At 36.0% G+C, this 26,977-nt stretch overlaps 1 protein-coding gene across 3 annotated transcripts in view; it reads left to right on the top strand.

Annotated features, from left to right (window-relative positions):
* Positions 1-12,448: 12,448 nt before the first annotated feature.
* Positions 12,449-26,977, top strand: part of LOC141378042 (nucleoprotein TPR-like) — an 84,605-nt gene continuing 70,076 nt past the window's right edge. Inside the window, exons 1-16 of one of the 3 annotated variants that reach the window (XM_073924918.1) lie at positions 12,449-12,527; positions 13,764-13,951; positions 14,042-14,189; positions 14,403-14,540; positions 16,922-17,053; positions 17,163-17,293; positions 17,382-17,592; positions 17,673-17,819; positions 19,812-20,010; positions 20,421-20,617; positions 21,085-21,158; positions 22,489-22,679; positions 22,771-23,019; positions 24,405-24,553; positions 26,315-26,395; positions 26,494-26,697. The gene's annotated coding sequence lies outside the window, so the exon portion shown is untranslated. Of the gene's footprint in view, positions 12,528-13,763; positions 13,952-14,041; positions 14,190-14,402; positions 14,541-16,921; positions 17,054-17,162; positions 17,294-17,381; positions 17,593-17,672; positions 17,820-19,811; positions 20,011-20,420; positions 20,618-21,084; positions 21,159-22,485; positions 22,680-22,770; positions 23,020-24,404; positions 24,554-26,314; positions 26,396-26,493; positions 26,698-26,977 lie in introns of those variants that run through there. The other 2 variants (XM_073924908.1, XM_073924913.1) reach the window with 2 other exon arrangements.

Genomic DNA, 26,977 nt, shown 5'->3' with positions numbered 1-26,977 from the left:
CTTTGCGCTAAAGAAAGTTTCTGTAGACGAATCCATTAACTAACTTGGCAAAACGTGTTTTTTTCCTGATTTAACATTATAAAGTACCGTGGATGTTGAAAAAAATCATTGTACAGGCGTATACTTCTCCAACAGTATTAATTCTGTGATTATGTGTAAATAAAAACTAATCGTTTTGGATTAATAAAATATTGTTTATCTTGTTTATGCAGTTAGTCATGAAAATGATCGAAACTCGACTGTTTACTATTCTCTTTAAATTATCCAAGAGAAATATATTACTATGCACTTTAATTCATATGTGTTAGCCTATGTGAATCAATTATATCTTTTGTTCAAGCTGTAATGGTCAGTTAATGTAAAACTGAACGTCTTAAAGCAGAGTTTGATGTTTTTTTTTGTTTTTTATGTTATTGACAGTGATAAATTCTGATTTAAATGAATGGGTAACAATATTTGTTGGTTAAGTCTCATTGTTCTTGTTTAACAAAGGTTAGTGAGATCATTTTGCAGCACATCACGACCAAAGAAGTCAATGGCACACTCTTTTGAACGTGAATAGGCATGCTGTAGTTGTGTGCTAAAAGTCCATTATAAGCTGTAAACTGCTGATACATTTTCAACATAGATTGAGCTTTTCAGACATTACATTACTAATTGCTTCACAAACAGCTGAAATGGTTTATTGTTATTGGCTATCATCAAACATTTTTCACAATGGTAGGTTAATCTTCATGGGTACAGAATAATGCATGTGCTTGGCCATCTTACAAATCTATGTCTCAGATTCATAAGGCTGTCACTCTGCATGAATCTCCGAATAAATCTTGTGCAACCTTCTGTGTACTGATTATTTACACTATAGGTATTATATGCATTAATTAACTTTGATAGTATTTCAGGGTTTGAACTTTTCTTTACGGGAGGTTAACAACAATGTGATGTTTTATTATAGATGCATATGAGGAAGCTCGACTCAAACATCCACACGCAACTGTGATTTCTGACTGGTAGACGGATGAGGATGATGATCGCCTGTCATACATCTAAAGACAGAACAGGTTTGTTTGCAATTATTTTAAACACATACTGTCAACATTATGTCATTGATCTATTACAACCTGTGAGTTTTGCCCTGGCACTATACTAAAGTGATGTTTTGTTTTGTAAATGTATCTGATTAAGGGACAGTATAGACACATCTATACCATGATGAAGAAAAATTACTTGGAACAAAGAGGCTGAATAAAAGGCAGGTATGAAGATTTCAGAAATCAATGCAGCACCACAGGTACCATCACCATCAATGACTATGGCAGAAATCTTAAGACCACCATCAAGATGCACAGATACTGTACATTCCAGTACACCAGCCGTGTCCAAACTACGGCCATCTGCGGCCCGCGAGGCTTTTTATAAATATCAATAGAATCTGGCCCGCTATACAAAAATGAACGTAATTCAATAAATAACCACCGGGTGTCGCTATTACATGCATTCAATTAAGCAGCAGTTCTTGTTATGATCTATCTATCTATCTGTCTGTGTCTGTCTGTCTATCTACACACAGTTGAAGTCCGAATTATTAGCCCCTCATTGATTTATTTCTTCTTTTTTAAATATTTCCCAAATGATGTTTAACAGAGCAAGAACATTTTTACAGTATGTCTGATAATATTTTTTCTTTTGGAGAAAGACTTGTGTTTTATTTCGGCTAGAATAAAAAGCGGTTAAATTTTTTTATGAACCATTTTAAGGTCAAAATTATTAGCCCCTTAAGTCTTCAGAACAAACCATTGTTATAAAATAACTTGCCTAATTACCTTAACTTGACTAGTTAACTTGATTAACCTAGTTAAGCCTTTAAATGTCACTTTAAGCTGTATAGAAGTGTCTTAAATATCTAGTCAAATATTATTTACTGTCATCATGGCAAAGATAAAATAAATCAGTTATTAGAAATGAGTTACTAAAACTAATATGTTTAGAAATGTGTGGAAAAAATGTTTAACTCTCTGTTTAACAGAAATTGGGGAAAAAATAAACGGTGGCTAATAATTTAGGGGGGCTAACAATTCTGACTTCAACTGTATATATATATATCATGTCATATCAGACATATATATATGTCTGTGTGATGTATGTAAAATTTGGCCCGCGACAACGTTTGTTTTTTTGCATCTGGCCCTCGGCCCAAAAAGTTTGGACACTCCTGCAGTACACCTATGAACATTTACAGTCTTTGTTCTAGTGCAGTTTGAGATCAAGACAGAACTTATTGCATCTCGTGATGTCTTTGTAAGAATTGAAGACATCACTAAATTTGTTAAGGTTTAATGCAGCTAGAAAGTAAAGATCAACTAGAGAATATCAGCAGTGTCTAACCCACTGTTGTATTTACAGAAGTTGTATGAGAATAAGCTACAGGTTGATTTAAACTAATCTGTTATTTTTCTTTTTTAGCACGACTGACTGAAGTTTTAAAATCATTTGCATTTATATATATATATGTATATGTATATATATATATATATATGTGTGTGTGTGTATATATGTATGGTATGTATGTGTGTGCGCCAAATTATGAAGAAACATCTTGATACATTTTTAATAAACGTAATACAAATAAAATTATAAATATAAAATTGCACAAGACGTGTATATATATGAAATTTATAATCATCTCACTCATGTCTTGCTGTTTGTGCAATTGATTTTGTTCTGCAATTTTTTATATATTTATATATATATATATATATATATATATATATATATATATATATATATATATATATATATATATTTGTTTGTTTATTATTATTTTAATGTTTTATTAAAAAATGTTTCAAGATGTTTCTTCAGAATTCTGCAGTACTTTTTACAAGTTTGACTTGGATATTTTACGGATTGTCATTGGTATTTTTAAGATGTTTCTTGCTATATCTTAAATTGGTTTCTATATTTAGGTTTATATAAAATTTAGCTGTTTTTTACAAATTTTTAATTCAAGTCTATTGGGAAAACAGGGTTGTTTTAAAAAACATCTGTGTTTGTGTGTAATTTTTAGATTTTTTGTTTAAATCTTTCTGTGTGTCTTTATTGTGTTGTTTTATTGTTGTTTTTATATTGATATTCTTGTGCACTACAAAATTATTTATAAAATTTTAGTACTATTTTTTTCATGCAATCAATAAACGTTTAAAATTTATTTATTTTGTCATTTGTCTGATTATTTTCGTTACAGAATATGTATGCAGTTTGCACTTTATTCAAAGGTTAAACGCAGTGCTTACACTTTGTGTTTACATTATAGCCTGCGTTTGCTGTTATATAAATTCAAATGGTTGTAATACCATATATCAAGTACCAATGTAATACCAAAAGGTTTTATAAGGTGTATAAATACGGAGTCGCGCCAGCTCCGGGCCGCAGCGCACATTACCCTCGCGCCGATTCCGGCGCGGATGCACAGCGTCGGCTCGCTTACGGCCGCCGCATCTGGCCCGCTTGATTCGGGCCGGAATCGGGCAGTGAGTCCACAGGCATCCGGCCCGAGTCCGGCAGCCGAAGTTGGGCCGAGGGGTTAGTCTCCGGCAGGCGACAATCTAGCCGGAACTGGCCCGAGTGTATTTTGCTATCTGGGTGCCATCCGCCAGAGAGACATGTACCGTATCCTTTTGCAGACAGCCGGAGTCGAGCTTCCACCACAGGGTGAGAAATTATTGCTTCACTTTTATTTTCCTAATCTATAATCCAAGTGTAAACTGAAGTGCAACTCATTTGCTGGTGATTGTGTTAAGGTTCAGATGGTGGATCTCAATCCACTACTCCCAGCAGGCCAGGACCCATGGCCACTAGATCCACACCACTAAGGGCTGCTGCTGCAGAATCTTTCCAGGCAACCCAGTCTAAAGCAGCACTTAAACAGGTTAGACATATCGTCTCACTGAAGTTCTTCACTTTAAGTAGAAAAATTAAGCTTATCCAAAGACTACATTTTATTTATTTATTTATTTGACATGGACATCACAATTACACTGGACAACCAAATTCATTTAAATGTTATAGCAGGTTTGCTAGCTCTCCAGTCCATGGGGGCTGGACATATAAAATAATATGGATACATATACATGACATTTTAATTCTTGCATGATCAAATAACCCATAGTAGACTATTTGTGCAAACACTGCTGTATTGTTTTTAACCCATTTTTAAGAACTACTAAAAATATTTATATTACTTTGCAATTTAGGGCTAACGGGTAAATCATTCTACAATTTGGTTCCCTTAACAGAAAAAACTTGATACCAGACAGTCATTATTAGCACTTGCTCATGTGACTTTGTGAGAGGTTTGATGCGTACTGATTAGATCAGAAAACTGCATTGGAACATGATAACATTTAAAAAAAAACTGTAAAATAATTAAATTTAATAAAACTATCAAAACTAAAAATATTATGTTTACATAAAAACCTCACATAATGCCATCGCAGAGGCTTTAAGGCAATCATTTGAATTGCTTGTTTTTATATCGAGTCAAATATTGTGTGCTTGTATAATTTTGCAGTTTGATTGTTAAAAATCTTTTAATGAAACTAAAACGGTTTATACTTGGCTTGACCCTCTTACACATTAACATGACTATCAAATTTAAAATTAATGTCTAGAGTTATGCCAAGGTACTTAAATTTGTTCACTTCTTCAATAACTTTATTTTTAATCAGCACCTCAAATATGTCTGTTGCAGGCCTATTTCTTATGGAGAAGCACATAAAAACAGTTTTCTTGACATTTAATGTTAAATGACACAGCTCAAGTCATCTTGAAATATGTAAAGCCTGGGTCAGTTGCTCAACTTCCCAGCAAGATGTTAGTTAATGCAAAAAAGGACCATTTACTCTTCCTCAAGTGGTTTAAGAACATTGAGTTTCTTTACATTGAAAACATTGACTCCAGCTTTCTTCAAAAAAAAAAAAAAGGAAAAAGTAAGGGCTAAGTAAATGATGGAATGTTAAGTTTTTGTGAGCTGTCTCTTTAAATTTGTTGTCATTGTATTCCTAACATCCATGTATGACTATTCTCATAGACTTTCATTTTTGTGTTTTGTGGGTGTAAATCTTATGTTTGGATTTAGAATGATAAAAAGAAGAATAAGCTTTAATTTTAATAATGACTCTGAAGCACAAAACTCATTTGAACATTCTGTATTAATGGTTGAATTCATCTTTTCTTCTCGTAGATAAATGATGCCTTTACTACATATAAAAAGGAGAAGGCCGAAAATGACAAGCTTCTAAATGAGCAGATTGAGAGGCTTCGTGGTCAAGTGTCTGACCTGCTCTCACAAAAGGCCAAACTGTCCTCTCAGCTGGAGTTTGCCTCTAAACGGTGAGAACATCAGACCAGAAATAGTAATTTAGCGACAGCTACATATTTTCAGTTTGTTGCAAATAGGTCTTCCCTTCATGTTTTGATATATTTATACATGTTTTTATTTCTTGTTCAATATTTCATGCACAAATATGAGGGCTGTTAAAGAAACGGTTTTAGAATCTTTAGGTTAATCTTGAGGAAGAAGTTTAGTATATTCAACATCATTATATTTTTATTAACTTTATTAAATAAAGGATCTCATTAAATTGACAATTTTAATACATTTAGATTTTAGTAACCTTATTTAAAATGATTTGTAATCGGTGCACAACATTTGTAGTGATAATATTGAATGTATTTATGTATTTTTATTTATATTTAATATATATATATATATATATAACATAACATTATAGAATTTAGTGAATATATATAATCATTTAATACATTTAAATTGCTTGTTTGGTTCATATCCTAATAATTGCAATGGACTGAATGCTTAAATTCTGAATGGTTCTATGGCAGGTATGATATGCTTCAGGAGAATGTGAATGGCTTTCGAAGAGAGACTGAAGCCCTGCGGGAGAGGAATCAAAAGATGTCTGCCACCCATCAGAGACATGAGCAAATCATTCACACAATGACTCAAGACCTGAGGGAGGCCAATGAGAAACTGACCATGTCCGAGGTCAGAGAACATTCCATTAGCTTTAATGAATTTTCTAAGTTAATCTGGAATTTAGCATCGTTTTGTTTTCTTTCTGCCAGTCGCGGGCTGAAAACATCCGTAAGGAACGAGACATTCTGAAGCAGGTGGAAAACAGACTCAACCAGGAGAAAGAGTCTATCCTGACTGAACAGCGGAGCCAGAACCTTCTGCTCACCAACCTCAAATCCATTCAGGTATACACATCTCTGCCGACTTTATCAAAGCACGCTTTTTCACTTTGGCTTTGTTCTTAAAGGGATAGTTGACCCCCCCACCCCACCCCCCCCCCTCTGTCATTATTTACTCATTCTACACTTTTAAGTTAAACACAAAGAAAGAAATACTAAAAAATGTTTAGTCAGAACAGTAGCCATTGTCTTCACTAGAATCTTTTGGTTCCTACCATGGATATTAATGACTTTTTTTTCCCAAATTACTTCACAACTTTTGTTGTGTTATGTGTTCAAAAGAAAAATATAATTCTTAAAAGTGAGTTATTGCTAAGGTAATGTTCAATTTTACATGCACTCTCCTTTTAATATATTTTTTTCCATGTTATAGCTCACCATGGAGCGCTCTGAAACTGAGACCAAACAGCGCTACAATAATCAAATCCAGCATCTGGAAAAGGAGATCATCCAGTTAAAGAAGAGGCTGGAGCAAGAAGTGGAACAGAGACACGCACTGGAACGCAACCAAGATGTAAGCTCCTTCGTTTATTATGAATCATTTAGGGTTAATTAATCTGTCAACACCCATAAATATGGATGCACCGAAATTAAAATTCCAGGCTGAAATAAAAACAAAAAAGCCAGTAAAATTGGATCTACTTGGGCTGCATCAGAAAGAGCATAATTCTATACTATATAGTATGTTAAAAATTGAATGGGAGCTGGAAAGTTTATCCAAATTCATAGTTTTTGAAAAATGGTAGATGAGAAGTACTCTGATGACCTACTACTTCTGGTGAGATTCTGTACTGCGCATTGTGCTTTATGCCATTTATTTAATACCCAAATTAAATAAAGGAACCGAGATCCTCTCTTCACTATATTTCTTAGCTATAGTTTTGTTTAGGACCATCTTTTGTAATGTTTTTCAAGAAGTAATTAGATTCATAACTTATCATGAGGTTTTTTGATGGGTTCTGCGAATAAAGCTAATGTCCACTCCAGGAAGAAAATGAAGGAAAATACACTTTTATTAATAAAAAAGAATAAAACGAATATAAGAACAAAACCGTTTACTTTATTCTCCACTGAGAATAAATGGCCTAATGAGCGTTTTGCGTGTTTGACGTGCTTAATGTGCATTTCACGCGAATCACTCGCATTCGAAAATCTGAACTTCAGCGGACATTCGCGCCACGTTAACCAATCAGGAGCTTGCTCTTGTGGGAGCGTGATTGTGATGTATCGCCTGTTGTCGGTGTCCCAAGTAAATCCCCCAGCAGACACAGACAAGAAGTTCATTAAACTGGGCTGGGCTCAGTCAGAAGCACCGCTGAAAACCTCCATCAGCCAGGTTCAGTTTCTGGAGGAGTCTATGAGCTTAAAGAGCTGGATGCACCTCTGAAAGGATGTAGTGGACTCAGACACGGCTCTAAACGTATCGACGCTGTTTATCATCCTACATAAAGCACATAAACACTGGTATTTTCTTCATAAAATCCATGTTAGCCCTTTAGCTATGAAGTTAGAGTCACGGGGCAGACAGAAGCCCTGCCCATCACGCGAATCCGCGTCTGTTCTGAAGTGAATTTGACGCGCGAATGAAGCAGGGTTTGACGCGCGAATGAAGCAGGGTTTGACGCTCGAATGAAGCAGGGTTTGACGCGCGAATGAAGCAGGGTTTGACGCGCGAATGAAGCAGGGTTTGACGCGCGAATGAAGCAGGGTTTGACGCGCGAATGAAGCAGGGTTTGACGCGCGAATGAAGCAGGGTTTGACGCGCGAATGAAGCAGGGTTTGACGCGCGAATGAAGCAGGGTTTGACGCGCGAATGAAGCAGGGTTTGACGCGCGAATGAAGCAGGGTTTGACGCGCGAATGAAGCAGGGTTTGACGCGCGAATGAAGCAGGGTTTGACGCGCGAATGAAGCGAGTAACCTCAAATGTTCACGCGACTATTTCCGTGTCTGGTGTGAACACGGTATACAGAAGTCTGTTTAAGTGCGCTGCTGGTTTGTATGTTCAACTATCCCTTTAAGAACAAATCCAAAGTGAAAAAGCGTGCTTTGATAAAGTTGGCTGGGATGTGACTGTAAAAGCTAATGGAATGTTATCTGACCTCAGCCTTGGTCAGTTTCTCATTGGCCTCCCTCAGGTCTTGAGTCATTGTGTGAATGATTTGCTCATGTCTCTGATGGGTGGCAGACATCTTTTGATTCCTCTCCTGCAGGGCTTTAGTCTCTCTTCGAAAGCCATTCACATTCTCCTGAAGCATATCATGTTTTAAGCCATCAATGTTTTGATATACATGAGTTTAACAAAATTTTGATATAGACCAATTTGAGGCATGTAAACAAAAACAATGGTTCCAACACATTTCTTGTTTTACATTTTTTTCATTTCTATAGCTTCTGAGAATCCAAAAAGAGCCACAAATTGAAAAATAATGTTATGAAAGCTGTTTTAACAACAAGTTATGATTGAATTGCCTCTTGTTACAGTTATTAAATAGTTTGATAACAAGCAAGAAATATGCAGTGGCCAATGACATCACAACATTGAAATGGTCAATACTTGAGTATATCTCAAATGTTAATATGGAGAAGAAAATGTCTGTTGGTTCTGAGTAAAAGCATAGCAAAGCAATAATCAGTGTTTGATTATACTTGAGCACATCTCAAAAATGTAAATACAAAGACATCTCTTTGTTTTCCAGAGCTGAGTAGTTACTCTCTAGGGTGATGCACATGAATAAAAACATAGCAAAGTGCTTCTTCTATTAAATCAGCATTCAGGCTTTTAGGGGTCTTGTCCTCCAAGGCCATAGCTTCTAACTGGCAAAGAATATCTTCCTCTGAAGATAAAGCTCCCAGGCTTTTCGGTTGATATAGTTGGTTAGAAGTGTCATTATTTCTTCCTTTATGGTCAGCAGAAAACTGACCCACAGCAGTACGTCATCCTTAACCTCTTCGAACTCTGTCGAAAGCGTCTCTTATGTTTCTTTTCATTGCTTATAGCTGGTTTTGCAAGTATACGAGTATCCGAATATCTAAGTAAAGTTTTGTATCTTTTACAATTAATGTCATTAAACATCCAGACACCACAGCATCTAAAGGACGCTGTACTATCCCATTAGGCCCTGAGAGCGAATTTGTTAATACGAGTGAAGGGGTCAAACTGACGCAAGTTATAATAACAAATGGCAGATGTAGTGCGTTTGAATTTCATTCATATCATATAGAACATACTTTTCTAAAAGTCATGTTGTAAATTCTAATTTAAATGTTGTACGTCCTCGAAGTCGAGGATTTTGGAAGCAGCAATTGAACGAGTTGTACAGTGTCAGTTTATCAGCATTGCCATAACAGCACTAGCGCTGTTGTGAACAGCAGGAACAAGTGCATAGAAATGTCCCATCGGTGCGTTATTTGAGTGGAATTTGCTGCTCTGGTGAGCTCGAGCAGTTCATGAAGATACAAGTATACATGTAGCTCAGTGTTATATCCACAGAGTGGACTATTGATCTATTTTGACTGTGATATGAATGCATTTCATAAGCACAGTGATGATTTTTTTCTTTCGGTTGAAATCTGAAAAGGGCATTTTTGGCTAACAAATGCATGCCTACCCAGAAGACTTGCGGAAATAATTTCTTGTTTTCATTGACTAGACTCAGCTGTTGGAGGCTAAGAAGAAGCTGGAGTCACAGACCGCACTACACCAGAAGACTAAAGAGCTGCTGAGATCTGCTGAACAGCAGGTGACCTCTTTGAGACAGCAACTGAACAACAATGAGAATCAGAATGCAGCACCTAAGCAGCCTGTCAGGACATTACCCAGAGGTACACACAAAATAATGAAATATTGACTGTCAAATAAGTTCCAGTCCTGTATAAGTAATATTGTTTTTGTTATGTCCAGTTTCAGCTCCCAGCGTTCCTCAACAGGAGGCAGATGATCTTCGTGCACGTCTACAGCAGGTCGAGGAACAGAACTCTGACCTGAAAGAACGCTTGAAGAACACCACCACCAATGTAGAGCAGTATAGATCTATGGTGCTCAGCTTGGAGGAGTCTGTGAACAAGGAGAAACAGGTCATTATTGCCTTACAACCAGCATTATAAACAGCTAAACCACTATTTAAGTAGCCACCATGCTCAAAGATTATTCCTCTATCAGTTGGCTGAGCAAGCACGGACCTCCACTGACAACCAGCTGAAGATGGCTCGGGAGCTGAATCAGCAGCTGGAAGCCCGTTTGATGGAAGCGGAGAAGGAGAAGTTGGAGCTCCAGCAGGAGAAGATGAAAGCTTTGGATAGTGTTGAAGAACGGGTAAGGAGCACTTGAATGGCAGGTCCATGTTGTTTGCGACTTGCCTGAATATAAATCACAGTAGTTTTTTTTAAGCATCTGACCCATGTGATGTAGATTAACTGAATCTGGTCTGCTTTAGATTTTAGTTTGTGCCAATGAGAGAAGCATGTTAGTATTTGAATTGTGTAATTTAGCCACACCACGGTGTTAAAAGTTGATGGCAAAAAATCTTGAGTCACTCTGGTCATACAGGTCTAAAAGTGGCATGTAGATTTTTTTTTTTTGGGTGGTAACACTTTATGATAAGGTTTGAATAAATAATGTTAGTTCATATATTTTCTAACATGAACAATACATTTATAACCGTATTTATTTATCTTTGTTAACGTTAGTCAATGAAAACGCTATTGTTCCTTGTTAGTTCTTTCACTTACTGTGCATTAATATTAGCAAACACACCTTTTAATTAATTTTAGTAATGCATTAGTAAATGTTGAACTATGATTAATAAATGCTGCATAAGTGTTGTTCATTATTAATTTATAGTAGTAATTAATGGTTCATTTGGTTTATATATTTCCATTCAAATTTAAAGTACTTGTAGAGTGAGGGCAACTAACACATTTGTAAAACATTTGTTTTGTATAAGGCGACTATGGAAGAAGTTTCTATATATTATTCACTTTTTACATCATAGGTCTCAAACTCAATTCCTGGAAGCCCGCAGCACCGCAGTTTTGTTCCAACACTAATCAAACACAGCTGATCCAACTAATCAGGGTGTTCAAGACTACTAGAGACTATTAGGCAGGTGTGAGTTGGAGGGGGTTGGGGCTAAACTATGCAGAGCTGTGGCCCTCCAGGACTTGAGTTTGAGACCATTGTTTTACATGTTATCCTTTATAGACTACATGTTTGAACTGTCAGTTGTAACACAAACACACATATATGGCAGCACATACACGCATATGAAAAACAAATAAGAGTGCACATTAAACCTTTGTTCAAAGATATAGTCATGCATATCCTCAAGCCAAACATAAGGTTGGTCTGTTAGATGATATAAAAAGTTAATTTTGCTGACTTTCCACACTTGGTTGAAAGGAAGGACCTTGGTTAGCCAAGTGTTGGAAGTTCCAAAAAAAGCTGAGATTCTCTTGGTGGGGAATCAGGTGGAAATATACTAATTTATGAATTTATATGATTAAAATAAATAATTGTATTTAAACTGTGTTGGGATGACCTTGCCAGATCAAATTACTTTACTCATTGTTACAAATCTTCCGTAACAAAACACTTCTGCTTTTACCTGAGAACTTCTTTATTTTTAGAAAGCCTAGAAAATATTCAGAAATTCAACACCATTTTCAACAACACAACCAGTAGACTGTTTTGAATAAAAAAAAAAGTATTTACTGTTTTTTTTTTGTGCGTACATGCGTCCATAAAGTAATTTTAACCATGCGTGACTTGGCAGCTATTCTTAAAAGCAAAGTTCTGAATATTGGAACCTTTTGTTTTGCCTGATTGACAGGTGAAGGAGCTGAAAAGGAGCATGACAAATATGCAGACTGAGCTTCAGGAAGCTCTGCAGAGATCTACAGCAGCAGTCACTCAGGAGCAGAAAGCCACACAGGACAGCAAAGTACAGGTAGATGTGAAACTCTTACACTAAATTAGCCAATCATGTCTTCAGGCAGCTAATTGTAGAATTTCTTATGTTTACTTACCTGTGTCTTATATTTTTTGCTTCAGGCTAAGCTGGCTGCAGAGGCTCAGAATAAATACGAGCGAGAGCTCATGCTGCATGCTGCAGATGTGGAAGCCCTGCAGGCCGCCAAGAAACAGGGACAGCTTTTAACACAAAACATGAAGCAGCTCGAGGAGAAAGCTCAGAAAGCTGCATCTGAACTGCATCAGTACCGCACAGACTGGGTAATGCAGGAGAAGAGACTAAAGGTAAGATCTTGTGGATGGCAGAGGAGGAAGAAGCTTTACAGGCCCTTTACAGGCCCTCATAAATCAAATGCTATAATCAGGTTTCCCAAAAGTGCCTAAAAAGTTGGATTTTAAAAGGTATATTCCAGACATTGAATATCAGGGTATATATATATATATATATATATATATATATATATATATATATATATATATATATATATATATATTAACACATTTTGCAATGATTTATCAAATGTAAGAATCTGAAATTAATTAATAATAATGATGAAAAATAACTGATTTAACTATTCTAATCCAGTGCTTCCCACACACATAGACTTTACCTGGATGAGTGCCTAGGTATATTAACGGCCACCCAAGTATATTTGGTTACATTATTTATTTATTTTTATTATTATTATTATTATCCTTACACTTTTTTTTTTGTATTTGCCCAATAAAAAATGGAAAATCTTTTCTACACGTTTCCTACTTGTCGTTGTGTGTGTGTGTGCAAGAACTGTCAACATTCTGCAGAGAACCACAGAAACCCACTTTTTTAGGGACTTAAAATGTGTATGTCCATGGTTTCTAAATCTCCTAAAATGTCTGGGATTCAGCTTTTGGTTTCGCTTTCTAAGCCGTCGTTAAGATTAAGTGTTTTTCCATTACACTTTTATTTTAAGCCTGATTTACTTTTGCTTGGCTTTGCAGCTGACAGCGTGTGCACAGCCGTAAGATCGAGAGAAACATATAATTAATTCTCTGATCTAAACGACACAGATAAACTTTTCTATTTACTCAGAGAGGACGAAATTACATCTAAACTGACTGCTGTTAGAAATGTGTTTATAAAAAGCTAAAAAACCTTCAACTCATTGAAAAGAAACGATGTATAATAAATATTGTTAAAAATTACTTTTTCTTTTTTTTAATCGCATGTAGGTAATTCGGCTACCGCCTCAAGTATATTTTAAACCTGTGGGAAGCACTGCTAATCTATTATAGTACAGTGTTTATTATGTTGTAGTTCTATTATACTCCAAATATGTTTTATTTACTAATGTTTTATAAAAAATAACTTATTTGGGTTAATTTTATTTATTGGGATTGCAGTTTTGGTAATCAAAACAATAATTAAATTATGTATTTTAAACAATTAAACAAAATCATGCTTCTTCGGTTGGGCTGTAGTTCATGATCTTTCGCTTTAGCACTATTTTATTTGCCTGACTTTTTTATTTTTATTTTTAGGAAACGCTTTCTAAAGAGCAAAAGAGAGCCGAGGAGCTGCAGAAGCAGAACACCTTGCTCCATGTGCAGATGGAGAACTTGAGCAGCAAGATCACTGCCTCAACCCAGCAGGAGACTGGAGAGAGCAGTCTGAACATCTCTCTGAACGAGGAGGGCAAGTCTCATGAGCAGATACTGGACATCCTCAGGTAAAACCCCTTTATCGACATGATCTTTAAAATGCATCACTGTATGTATGAGTAAGAGCTAGTGATGACGTAGACCCTCTTACCCATCAGGTTTGTCCGGCGGGAGAAGGAGATTGCAGAGACCCGACTGGAAGTGGCCGAGGTGGAGACCCTTCGCTACAAACAGCGCATGGAGTATCTGGAGTGTGAGCTGAAGGAACTACAGGACAGCCTGAATGTAGAGAGAGAGAAGTTGCAGGTCCTTAACGTTTTTTGTTCACCGTAATTGAGTTTTATAAACAGGAGCTCATGTCGTTTGTGTTGTGCAAGTTTAGATTTGAGGGATTAGATTTAAAATCTGCTTTAAGTTTTTATGTTTGGTTAATACATCCATTTGAATGTTTTTTTTTTGTTGTTGTTGATTGTAACTTGATCTGATTTAAATAAAAATGCATTTATCTCTTTTCTTCAGGTGACAACAAAGACCTTGGTACAGCAGGAAGAGACGATGAAGAGGATGGAGAGCATGAGTGCTCTTACAGAGACCAACAAAATGCTGAAAAATGAGAAAAATCGACTGGAGCATGAGCTGCAGCAGACTCAGGCCAAGGCAAGTTCTTAAATGCATATATTATGCATCATTCATGAAGACTACTTTCTTGACTTGACATTCTTCGTAGGTATATAGAATTGAGTTAATTTTAAGAAAAATACAATATATTTAAAAATAACGTATCTCCTACTTGCAGTGTAAAAAAAAAGAAGGCAGAATCAACATGCCACCAGTGGTGGAAAGAGTACTGGAAATTTTTACTCTAGTAAAAGTACCTGTACTTGCGTAAAAATTTAGTGCGAATAGAGTAAAAGTATCTGTTGTAAATATTACTCAAGGTATGAGTAAAAATTACACCTTTCAAATGTACTTAAGAGTAGTGAGTAGTGAGTATTACGCTGTGAATAGCTGATACTTTTACATGTAATTTGTACATGTGGGTGTGTGTGTAAACATTCTGTAGTGCATTTAGTTATTGCCCAGAAGGCACACAATGTCATAAGATGCTAATATTAGGTCAGATTTAGGTTATTATGTCAGGTGACTAAAATTTAATGCTAGCCAGCGTCTAAGGACAACGATATTTTGAAGTTCAATAATGTTGTCAAATGACATTGATATTTGGTTGATTTTAGGTTGTTAGAAAGTGACCAAAATCCAACATCGAGCCATCATCCTAAACCAACGTCATATTAACATCAAATACTGACATTTCTTGGTCCGGTATGGCAACCAAAATCCAACATCTGATAGACATCTTAGTGGTAATGTCCACACAACTTCAAACTGTGTCATCATTAGACGTTGATATTTGGTTGGTTTTAGGTTGGACATTGACATTGGTCTGACTTTGAGTTCTGATGTCAACCCGATTTTCATTTCCAAAGAAAATGCAACATCCCCATGACATGAGGGCACAACGTCAATCTGAAGTCATGTTGACATCTTGTGCCGGCTGGGTGTTTTTGGACATAAACATACAGTAAACATCCGTGATCTTCTCATTAGTAACATGCATCTAAACAGTCTCTAGGTCGGGTGTCAAACTCAATTCCTGGAGGGCCGAATCCCTGCACAGTTTAGTTCCAACCCTGCTCCAACACACTTACCTGTAGGTTTCATACAAGCCTGAAGGACTCACTTTGTTGGATCAGGTGTGTTTAATTAGGGTTGGAACTAAACTGTTCAGGGCTGCGGCCCTTTTGGAACTAAGTTTGACACCTGTGCTCTAGGTCAATGCGTGTAAAGATTTTGGACTTCTTCAACACTTTTAATGCTTCCAAGCAGTTTGCTGCAATTATAAAGCGCACATGTCTTGAGGTAGTTCCTTATGATGTGATTTTCTTCTATGTGCGATTTGATTGGTCAGGAACCACAGGACTGATTTTTCTAACCCCCATAGGCAAGAAACAAAGTAGTGACTGCAGGTTGAAGCAATGTAGTGGAGTAAAAGTACAGATGCTGCAATAAAAATGTACTTTAGGGAAAGAAAGTACATACAAACTACTTGGTACAAAACTAACTTGTAAGCTAATTACAATTTTGCAGTAATTTGAGTATTTGTAATTAGTTATTTTACACCACTGCATGCCACCATACAAATCTGGAAACTTCTGGAATCTTAAAATGAGTCCTGGTTAAGTAATTTAATATGAGTAAATGTAGTTTGAGAACAAGCAGTGTTGTCATGTCTTAACCCAGAAATTGCAAACCAGCAGGAGTGTTTTCAAATATATATTTTTTCTTTACTCAAATGGTTATACAGCAAATAAATGATCAATTTAAACTTCACTACCTCATAAGTAGGCCCATGTGGAATCTATTTGTGCAGAAATCCACAATTTCTTTAGCCCATTGTGAGTCTATTTATTCTGCTTTTATATAATACTTTCATTAATTTTAATGAATAACATGTAAATATTTATGATTTGTTTACAATACAGTTTCTAAAGTAATGTTTTCTGACTTAGTAGATCTATTATAGATACTTGCTTAGTTTACCAAACAAGTAGATTTAATTGGATATGCATCGTAAATCTTAAATACAAGTTACAAATGCATGTTTTTTTTTATTTAAAGTAGTCCATTTTTAGTTGCACTCAAAATCATTCTGCATAATTTCACAGATTTTCTTCTTTTTTTTTTCTTTTCTTTTGGCCCTACTCATAAGTGACAGTTCATTAGCTGAGCCATGGGCTACTTCCAACCTAAAATGTTTGAAATAAAAGTCAATTGATTGATTGTTTTTTGTTAATTTTTTGCTTTAAGTATATTGATTATATACTTGTGTAATGTGTTTTTTTTTTTTTTTGCATTAAACATATATCAGAGTAATCAGAGTTTAGAGTTAACAGTTAGGGTTACAAAAAAGAATAACACATTTAACACTAAGTGTACACTATGCACATGGACTGTCATGTCAATGTTGTATATTGTAGATGCGTAAGCTCGAAGCAGACATCAAGCCTCTGCAGGAGGCCAATGGTGAACTGAGTGAGAAGAGTGGCATGTTACAGGCTGAGAAGAGGCTTCTGGAGGAGGATGTCAAGCGCTTGAAGTCTCGCACACAGGTCTCTCAATCTCACTCTTCTGTGTAATGAATGTAACAATCTTGAGACATGTTTAAACTTGACTGCTGGTCTTCTTTACCATATTGAACTGATTTGGTTGGTTGTGCAGCAACTCTTGAATCAGCAGAAGGACAGCGATCAGGAGGAAAGCAAGAAGCTTCATTCTGAGAGAGAGACTCATCTTAAACGCATCCAGCAGCTCACAGAGGAGACTGGCAAACTGAAGAATGAGGTGGCCCGGTCAGTGTGCAAATTGATTGAATTATAAACTTTAAAATCTGTTTTTGCTCTTAATAGAGGTTTTTAATATTCTCTACCTACCAAACAGGAGCCAAGCTTCAATCACCACGGCTCAGAGCCAAGTGCAGAACCTGCAAGACAGCCTGGGGAAGGTCACCACTGAACGAGACAGTCTGAAGAAGGAGCTGGAGGCAAAAACACTGGACATCCAGGAGAAAGTCAAAACCATCACGCAGGTCAAGAAAATTGGCCGTCGCTACAAAACCCAGTATGAAGAGCTCAAAGAACAGCATGATAAGGTATACAAGAACATGTCAATTATTATTTTTTATCCTATTAAAGAAATCCTGTATTAATCAGTGTCTCATGAATTGGACAGATGGTGGCAGAGGCTGCTTCTAAACCAGCCCAGGAGCAGGAAGACCGTCAGGCCTCAGTGCAGGAGATTCAGAACCTGAAGAGCTCATTGAGTCAGACACAGAATCGAACCTCAGAGCTGGAAACTCAGCTGGACTGCATACAGAAGGTACTCTTTCATTTAAAGAGCCCCTATTATGCATAAAAAAGATCATATTTTGGTTTTGGGCTTATTCTTATATGCATGCAGGTCAGAAACACTTTCATTGTCCTATAATATGCATTTATTTTTATTTATTTATTTTCCTAACAACTCTAATATGATTTTTTCAGCGATTCATTGGTTCCAAAAATCCCTCCTTAGCCCAATGCTAATCTGCACTGATTGGTCTGATGACCCAGTCTGTTGCAATTTGGTTAACTGCATTCAGCGCAACACCGAGAGAAGCACCTGCTACATTTATCAACATTGTTGAAGCAGTATTTTTAAACATCAGCTGGATGTTTTCATTTACTTAGAGCCGTGTTTGCACACAGCATGGAAGGTCATTTTCAAAAACCCATAATACTGGCTCTTTAAGGCATATTGTGCTGCTCTCAAATCTAGTCAAGTGATTTTTGCTTTATAAAAACAGGAAGCCTCTATTGGTGCTGGCTGGAGTTTGTTTATTCAAGTACATGAACATAACCGTGTTTATCATTCCAAACCCTATAAAACTTTATTTATGTTTTTGTCTGGCTCTGCAGAACAAGCATCCACTGACTGTGCATGTACATCACCAAATGGATGAGGCTGTTTATACTAAAAGTATAAAAAAAAGTAAATGTCATGATAAAAAAGTGGTAAAAAATAAATTAAGGCGTACAGTTGCAGAGTTAATAGAATTAGAATTTAGTATGATTAGATTGTAGATAAATTTGGAGGACACTCATGAACATGTTTACTTTTAGTACAGTTATAAAAAAAAAAAATATATATATATATATATATATATATATATATATATATATATATATATATATATATATATATATATATATATATATATATATATATATGAGTATGCAGAACTCCATATACAACAAAAATAAAGAACAGTTTACTTTTAAAATACTTGAAAAACCGTATAGATTTTTAAAAAACTCAACGGTTAAAAAAAACAAACAAAAAAACAAAGGACTTCACATAAGGCAGTTGTTCTTCTATATGCTTATTCATAAATCAAGGCCAGACTCGATTCCATGATGCTACAGGTCAAATCTGATTTAATGATCTATGTTAAGCTAAAAGTGCTTCTGCCAGACCCGGAGGTTGGGTTAAAACTCTTTGGGATTTGTAAAAAAAAAAAAAAGTGGAGGGTTCCTTTAATTCTTCCTTGCTATCTTTTTTAAGAACAAATGAAAATATCAGAGGATTTATGTCCTTTTCATTGAAAGGAACTATAAATACTTTAACAATACAATTCAAATATAAAAGTTATTCACATTAATTCAGTAGTTTAATCCAAGACTGAAAAGACACAATCCCTTAAAATAATCTAATAAAAGACTGCTCAACCATGCTTTTCACTCAAGAAGAAACCTGACTTTGACTGATCTAATGTTAAGCACGTATGGTTAAGCACCAATTTAACACTTGCTGTGTTGTCTTTTTTGAACAATGATCCGTATTTATGCTTAAATAAACTACTAAATGAAACTATGTATGAACAAACCCTTTACCATCTCATTTAAAAAATAAACATTATAGAACATAGAAGTCATATAGAACATAAAACTCCCATAGAAGTAAAACTTCCTTGCCATGATAACTTGTACAGAGCCACATCTGTTTAAACCCTCAGAGTGCTGGCACATCTGGTCTTGTGTTGTAAAACACAGTACACAATCACAGACAATGCCATTGTGAGTTTCTCTGGTTTAGTTCACATTATATAATGGTAATAAAGTCTTTAATCCAGAAAGCAGGAGAGTAATTGAGTGTTGTTTGCTCATTTACTTTTGAGACAGTGCAGTGTGAAGTTATTTTGATGGAGTGAGACTGGTGTTCTTGTTTTGCTTTATTGGGCTTTTCGGAAAACAGTTGGAGGAGTTTGTAGTTGTAAGGTTCTTCATTGTTGTTTATCGGCATATTAAAACGTGTTGATGTTGGTGTGTGCAGACGTTGCAGGAGCGTGAAGCAGAGGTGAAGAGCCTACAGGAACAGCTGACACAAGTGCAGCCTGAGCTCAGCCGTCTAAAAGCAGAACTGCAGGACAAGGGCAAACTGGAGGAGCAGCTCCGACAGCAGATCGCTGATAAAGAGGAGAAGACCAAGAAAGCCTTCTTGGGGGCCAAACAGAAGCTCAACCAGCTCAACAGTTAGTAAATCAGAACATTTGACTAGTGCATTAATCCTGCAAATGTTTGACCCCGTGGGCCAACTCAATTTAGACTTTCCGTTAAATCATGACACTTATTTAAAAGTGCCATAGAATGCATTGATACTGTTCTCTGATATATGTGTGTGAAAACACAGGCAAGGAATTAATATCAGCCTCTGCATAAACAGATGAGTTTTTTAAGATTACTGGTGTTAAGTCCAGAAAAATCTTAAGAGCCGAGTGATATGATGATTTTTTGGAAAAGCACAAACATTTAAAATAAGTGTTTCTTGAAACAAAGTCAGCATATCATAATGATTTCTGAATTAGTTCTTTTGCACTAAAAAAGTAAAGTCAGGGCTGCAGTGTAAAGTATGGCAATGTAAATGCACCGGTGTCTGTTTTAGGTGCAAAGGAGCAGCTGGCGAAAGAAAACGAGGAGCTGAAGCTGCAGCGAGAGGAGCTGGAGGTGAGGATGAGTGCACTGAAGTCTCAATATGAAGGTCGACTTAGCCGACAAGAACGAGAGCTGAGGGAACTTCGTGAACAGCAGGAGAGACATGGAGAACAGAGAGATGAAGCTCAGGAGCCTGGCCAGAGCAAGGTAAAGGACCACAAGCAGCACTTTCTGCTATTTGCATTAATATTTAATCGTTATTGAAAAATGATGCACATCCAACATGTAATTACTGTCAAGCTGCTCTAACAATAAAACACATTTTATTAGAATGTGAACGTTTAAGTACCATTAGACAAAATTCTTAAAATAAAGACATTTTGGATGTTTTTAAAATGGTACCGCTAGAAAAAAAGTTATTTATCAAATATTGAACTAGAATGTATTTAACAGGTAAATTTTATTTATTTCTATTTATATATTTGTTTGTGTATCATCTCTTATTGAAAATATGAAGATTTTCTTATCTTGAAATGTTTTAGGTGTATTGAATTTTTTTTTTTTTTTTTTTTCATGGAATATCCATAAGTTGCTGATGTGGCAATAAATAAACAGTCAAGTTCAAGTATTTGTCCTTTTTTTATTGATAAAAGTAGTTTTTATTTTTTTTCCAGGTTCAAGAGGCACCGAGGTCATCAGATGCTCGTCAGATCACACTCAAGCCTACGCCTGCTGCTGACAGAGGAAGGTAATTTACCATATATGCAAATTATTGCATGCATATTATACACCCGCTGGCCACTTTATTAGGTACACCTTACTAGTGCTGGGTATTACTGTCTGAATCCTTCGTGGAATAGATTCAAGAAGGTACTGGAAATTTTCCTCAGAGATTTTAGTCCATATTGACATGATAGCATCACGCAGTTGCTGCTGATTTTGTTGGCTGCACATCCATAATGCAAATCTCCTATTCTACCACATCTCAAACGGACTTTATTGGATTGAGATATGGTGACTGAGGAGGTCATTTGAGTACAGCGAACTCATTGTCATGTTCAAAAAAACAGTCTGAGATGATTCGCGCTTTGACATGGTGTGTTATCCTGCTGAAAGTAGCCATCAGAAGATGGGTACACTGTGGTCATAAAGGGATAGAGATGGTCAACAACAATACTTGGGTAGACTGGCTTGACACAATGCTCAATTGGTGCTAAAGGGCCCCATCTGTGCAAAGTATCCCCCACACCATTACACCACTTAGCAGTCAGCAGTCTTCTGCTGCCGTAGCCCATTCGCCTCAAGGTTTGACATGTTGTTCATTCAGTGTTTCTCTTCTGCATACCTTGGTTGTAATGATTGAATTACTGTTGCCTAACTATCAACTGGAACCAGTCTGGCCATTCTCCTCGGACCTAAGGCATCAACAAAGCATTTATGCACAGAACTTCCGCTCACTGGATATTTTCTCTTTTTTGGACCATTCTCTGCAAACCCTAGAGATGGTTGTGCGTGAAAATCCCAGTAGATTAGCAATTTCTGAAATACTCACCAGCTGTCTGGCATCAACAACCATGCCACGTTCAAAGTACCTTAAATCACCTTTCTTTTAAATTCTGATGCTCAGTTTGAACTGCAGCAGGTCATCTCGACTATGTCTAAATGCATTGAGTTGCTGCCATGTTATTGGCCCATTTGAAATTTACATTAACGAGCAGTTGGACAAGTGTACCTAATAAAGTGGCCGATGAGTGTATATAACTTAGTCTACATTTGCAGTGGATCAGAAACTTTCATCAAAGTTGTCCTTAAACCAATATCTGTATTGAACAATACCCATTCTTGTCTCAAGACAACTTGATGGAATTTGATTCATTTCGAATGTTCACTACTAGATATAATGTTTAAGATATCATTTAAATTGTTTTTTTATATACAAAGGAACTTTTATGTTTGTGCTATTATTGTATTTTTAACTTAAAGCGGTAAAATAATCCATATAAATTTAACTTTAAAGTAAAATGCATCTTTTGTTCCAGTGTTGTTTATTCTTTTTTCCAAATTTCTTCTATTAAAAGTGCAAGTCAGTCTGAACCACCCACTGCCAACATCAAGCCCACGTTAGTTGCCGCCACCCCTAGCAAGCCTTCACCAATCGCAGGCAGCAAGTCCACTCCTAAAGCAAGCATCCGTCCAATGATAACGCCTGCTCCTGTTACCACACCCACAGCCACAGTCATGCCCACCACACAGGTTGAAACGCAGGAAGGTAAGGCTGAAAGTCGGTTGAAATCTGGTTTGATGAAATGTTAGAAATCGATTTAATGAAATGCAAATTTGTCTTTGGTTTGTCCCATCAGCTCTACAATCCACAGAGGGTCCGCTGGAGCATGTGACTGTGTTTGGCAGCACCAGTGGCTCAGTGCGCTCCACCAGCCCAAACATACAGACCACACAGCCAATCCTCAGCCTGCAGCAGAGCCAAGCCACTGCCTTCGTCCAGCCCACTCAGCAGCAGGCCAGCCAGGAACCAGCAACCAGCATTATGGAAGCGGTGCATAGCTCTCAGATGGAGAGGCCCTCCACCTCCACCGCTGTCTTTGGTACAGGTACAAACAACCAAGTAGAGATCACAAACATTTATTGTTGATGTCGGATGCAATTAAACCCCATTTACACTTAATATACACGTTGTCTTACTAAAATGGCTTTTTGACCCATGTCAGAAATGGCCTAACTGGTAGCTAAATATATAAAGAAAATTTCAATTGTGAGTTTGATTTTTATTTTTTATTTATTTATTTTTTTAAATTTAATTTGTAAAGACAACTATTTATTTTACCTTTCAGATAGCCCAAGTTGAAATGTTTAACTTTAAAATGTGCCTAATTGTAAAATAAATGTTATAGTAACAACAAATATTGCAATATATTGCTAAAAGATTTACGCATGCTTAATGTTTTTATTTTTACAAAGCAATTTCAAAAAGCAATATTTCACAAAACAATGGACACTCCCATCACATTTACTAGTAAATTAGTAATTAATTAATTATTAAAAGTCACATGAGCATTCGAAAAAGACACGGCTATGCTTTTATTTGTAGAACTGGCTTTCTTGGTATTGATGCTACATGTGCTGCAGGAGGCTCCAAACCTTTCAAAAGATCTAAAAAAAAAAAAGGGATCTTTTCATCTTGAATGTGGCCGCTCCAAAGTACAGTATTTTGCCTGGCTATTAGGGCTGCACAGTATTGGAAAAATCGGACATTGCAATATTTAGTTTTTCTGCAATATATACTGCGATATGAATACAATTTCACCAGATGACTTCAATTCTTTCCAAATAGGGATGTTCCATGAAGGGCATCTGCATAAAATACACAAGCATAAATAAACGCATTAAAAAAGATACAAATGAAATAAACTGCGTGTTAGGGTTTTCTGAGGTGTCGTACAGTATTCAGATACAGTAAAATGAATAATCACATGTAAAATAATAGTATATAATATTCATTCTATAAATAATTACATAAAATAAGTTGTCATTAAAGTTAGAAAACTATACAGTTTCTTATGTCTGAATGCTTTTAAAATCAAAAATACATACACATGATGATTTATAATTCAGGGTTAACATTAAATATCCTGTGACATTACTATTGTGAATGATCACATTGCGATATCGATGCTGAAATGATATTTAACGCTCGTCTCAGTCTCATGTGAAAACTATATGAGTATAATGTAATGGCTGGTGCATTGGCTATAACATATGTAAATCTATCTATATGTCGCCAATGTTTTTATAATGAAAGGGTGAATATTGTTTTTGTTTTTCCCTCAGTTAATGGAAACACTTTCATTGCGTGATATTCATAAAATATTGTAAATATTTAGCATATTCTTGTAAATGAAGACTGCCTAGTATGAGGTTTTATGATTTAGGATGACCTTACTTTGTGTTTTAAAGTGATGTACCATTTCTTTGTCAGTTTCTGCAACAACGGGTTCTTCGGTGGCCAAGCGAGTGCGAGAGGAGCATGAGGAGAGCTCCACTGAGGTGACGGACACCACACAGGATGACTCTACACATCCACCCATCATGAAGAAGCTCCGCATTGTAAGAAGAGTGGGTCTGGAGGTAAGCAGTGTACATACTTGTGTACTTGTCACTGTGCTGTAGTTGGTTTATTACAAAATTAACTCAGATCTGCGAATTTGCAATTGCAATTGTGTTCATTTTGGCTGCGAAATTTCTTTCAAATACTTTTCAGTAAAATTTGGATGGCCTCCTTGCCAAATCTCACACAATTTCATCAATTAATTTTGTTGGCAAACATGAATATACATGCACAAAGACTAAAAATAGTGTAACTGACAACTAAATTATAATAAAAATATATTTATTCATTATATTTATTCATTTATTTGCTTTAAATTTCTTTTTCTTGTTAGTTTATTTCATTGATGGTTTTGTTAGTATTAGTTTAGATTTCATTTTGTGAACGCATTGCTGTCTTTTTATGCATTTATTTCAGTTTTCAGAGTTCACAGAACACGTTCAGTGTAGAGTAGTTTGACGTCTGCACAGCTTACATTAACTCTAGTGCAAAGCTCTGTAAAGTAATAGTTTGAACAGACACTGAACTAAAAACCATACTAATGCAGCCTAAACGGATAAAAGGGAAAAATTATGTGGAATTCAGACAAACTTATTCATGTTAAAGATTATGCCAAGTTTACTTTTTTCAGACAAACTTATTCATGTTAAAGATTGTGCCAAGATTATGCCAAGTTTACTTTTTTAGCACTTGAAAATAGTTAGAACTAGGGATGCATTTCATGACTCGATTGGTACACACTAATCTGGCCTATCTCATGAAGCATTGTCACAATTGTATTTTTACAAGTTTACAAGCAAAAGACACATTCAAACTGAAATATTTTTTACATATTAGAACTAAATGTCTTGTGTTTTTAACAATATTGCAAGTTCATTAAATCCTGGCTGGAAATATTAGGGAAATAAAAAAAAAACTTTTTTAACTTGAATATATAATAATATAACTTATTGTAATATAAGTATTATAATAAGCAGTAGTTTATGGAGCTACTTCATTATAGGTATGCATTTTAACTCCTTATGCATTGAATATGCGCTCCAAACTTCATTGAGACATGTTGAATTCTTCTTCCATTATTTGCAATGTTTCCAAATTTGCTTTATTAGTGATTTTTCTTGATGTTTTTTTTTTTTGCCTTTTTAATCTATTTTGTTCTGTTAAGTTGCTTCTGACCATGACAAATCCACACTAAATGGTATCTTAAGCTTACATGTCATACTTGGACTGAAAATGCGCTTTATGCATTAAAGCTTGAAGCATCAGAATCGGTACTCTGTATCTGCCGATCACCATGACAAGGAATAGTTACTCTGTATCGGCTTCAAAAATCCTGATCGGTGTACCCCTAGTTAGAACATCTGTTTTATGTCTAGATAGAAAATATGTTTTTAAACATAACCATGTGCTTGACTGATCTACTGGTAATTTTTATTATTAGCATTTTATTTCTGTTAACATAAATGGGTTTTGACCCATAGTTTTATTTTCCATTTACTAAAATAACTTGGGTTTGGATTTTTAGAAGGATTAAAAGGTAAATATGAGTTTAAAATGTTTTTTTTTTTATTGGCCCTGTCAGTTTCAGTAATTTGATTGAGTCCCTTATATTTTTGGTTACACAGCCTTTCACAACCTGTGTAAAATACAATTTCACTCCTGTAAAAGCTGGATTTGCAGTGCAGAAATGAAACCCGTTGATTATTCCATGTAGTGCATGGCCATTCTGAAGACTGTGATTGTTTTACACTATTTTCTATCAATGTTCTTTTTTTCCCCAGGATGCTTCAGGTACTGAGGAGAGTAATGATGCTATGGGTGAATCTTCAGGAGATGTTCAGCAGCCTCCGGATGCCAGTGAGGTATTAACCCTTTCACTTTTCAATAACACCTTATAATAAATGTAAGGATTCATCCAAACCATGGACAACTGGTGCACTGATGATATCATCCCTCACAGGAAGCCTATCCCGTATTAGGAGAGGGGGATGAAGAATCATTGTCTGTCCCCATGGATCAGGTGAGTGAGTCTCAACCCTCTGAGTCTCAGATCAGTGGACAGGACTCATCAGAAGAGTACAAGCATGATGTAATCGTCATCGAAACAGACAGCGCCACTGAGGAGGAGGAGGAAGAGGAAGAGGAGCAGGAAGAACCTGGACAGGTCAGTGTGTTTTCCTGAGAAGTAGGATCAAAGTCATTAGCAGCATGTATAGACCAATTACCATGTTTGTAAACATTCAGGATGCGCGCGCAGGGAGGTGGCAGAAATCAACCGGGAGCGCCAGCATTTACAGCGAGGGAATGACACCAGATGCGGTGCAGAGTTTGTTGTTGTCTTAGAAATAAGATATATTACTTGCATATTATATATATATATATATATTATTTACATAATGCTTACAGCATATTATAACAGCTCGTCACCCAGTGACAAGCACAGT

The sequence above is a fragment of the Danio rerio genome, chromosome 2 (genome assembly GCF_049306965.1).
Source record: "Danio rerio strain Tuebingen ecotype United States chromosome 2, GRCz12tu, whole genome shotgun sequence".
NCBI lineage: Eukaryota > Metazoa > Chordata > Actinopteri > Cypriniformes > Danionidae > Danio > Danio rerio.
The sequence above is the reverse complement of the archived record's forward strand: the minus strand, read 5'-3'. Positions and strand labels throughout refer to the sequence as shown.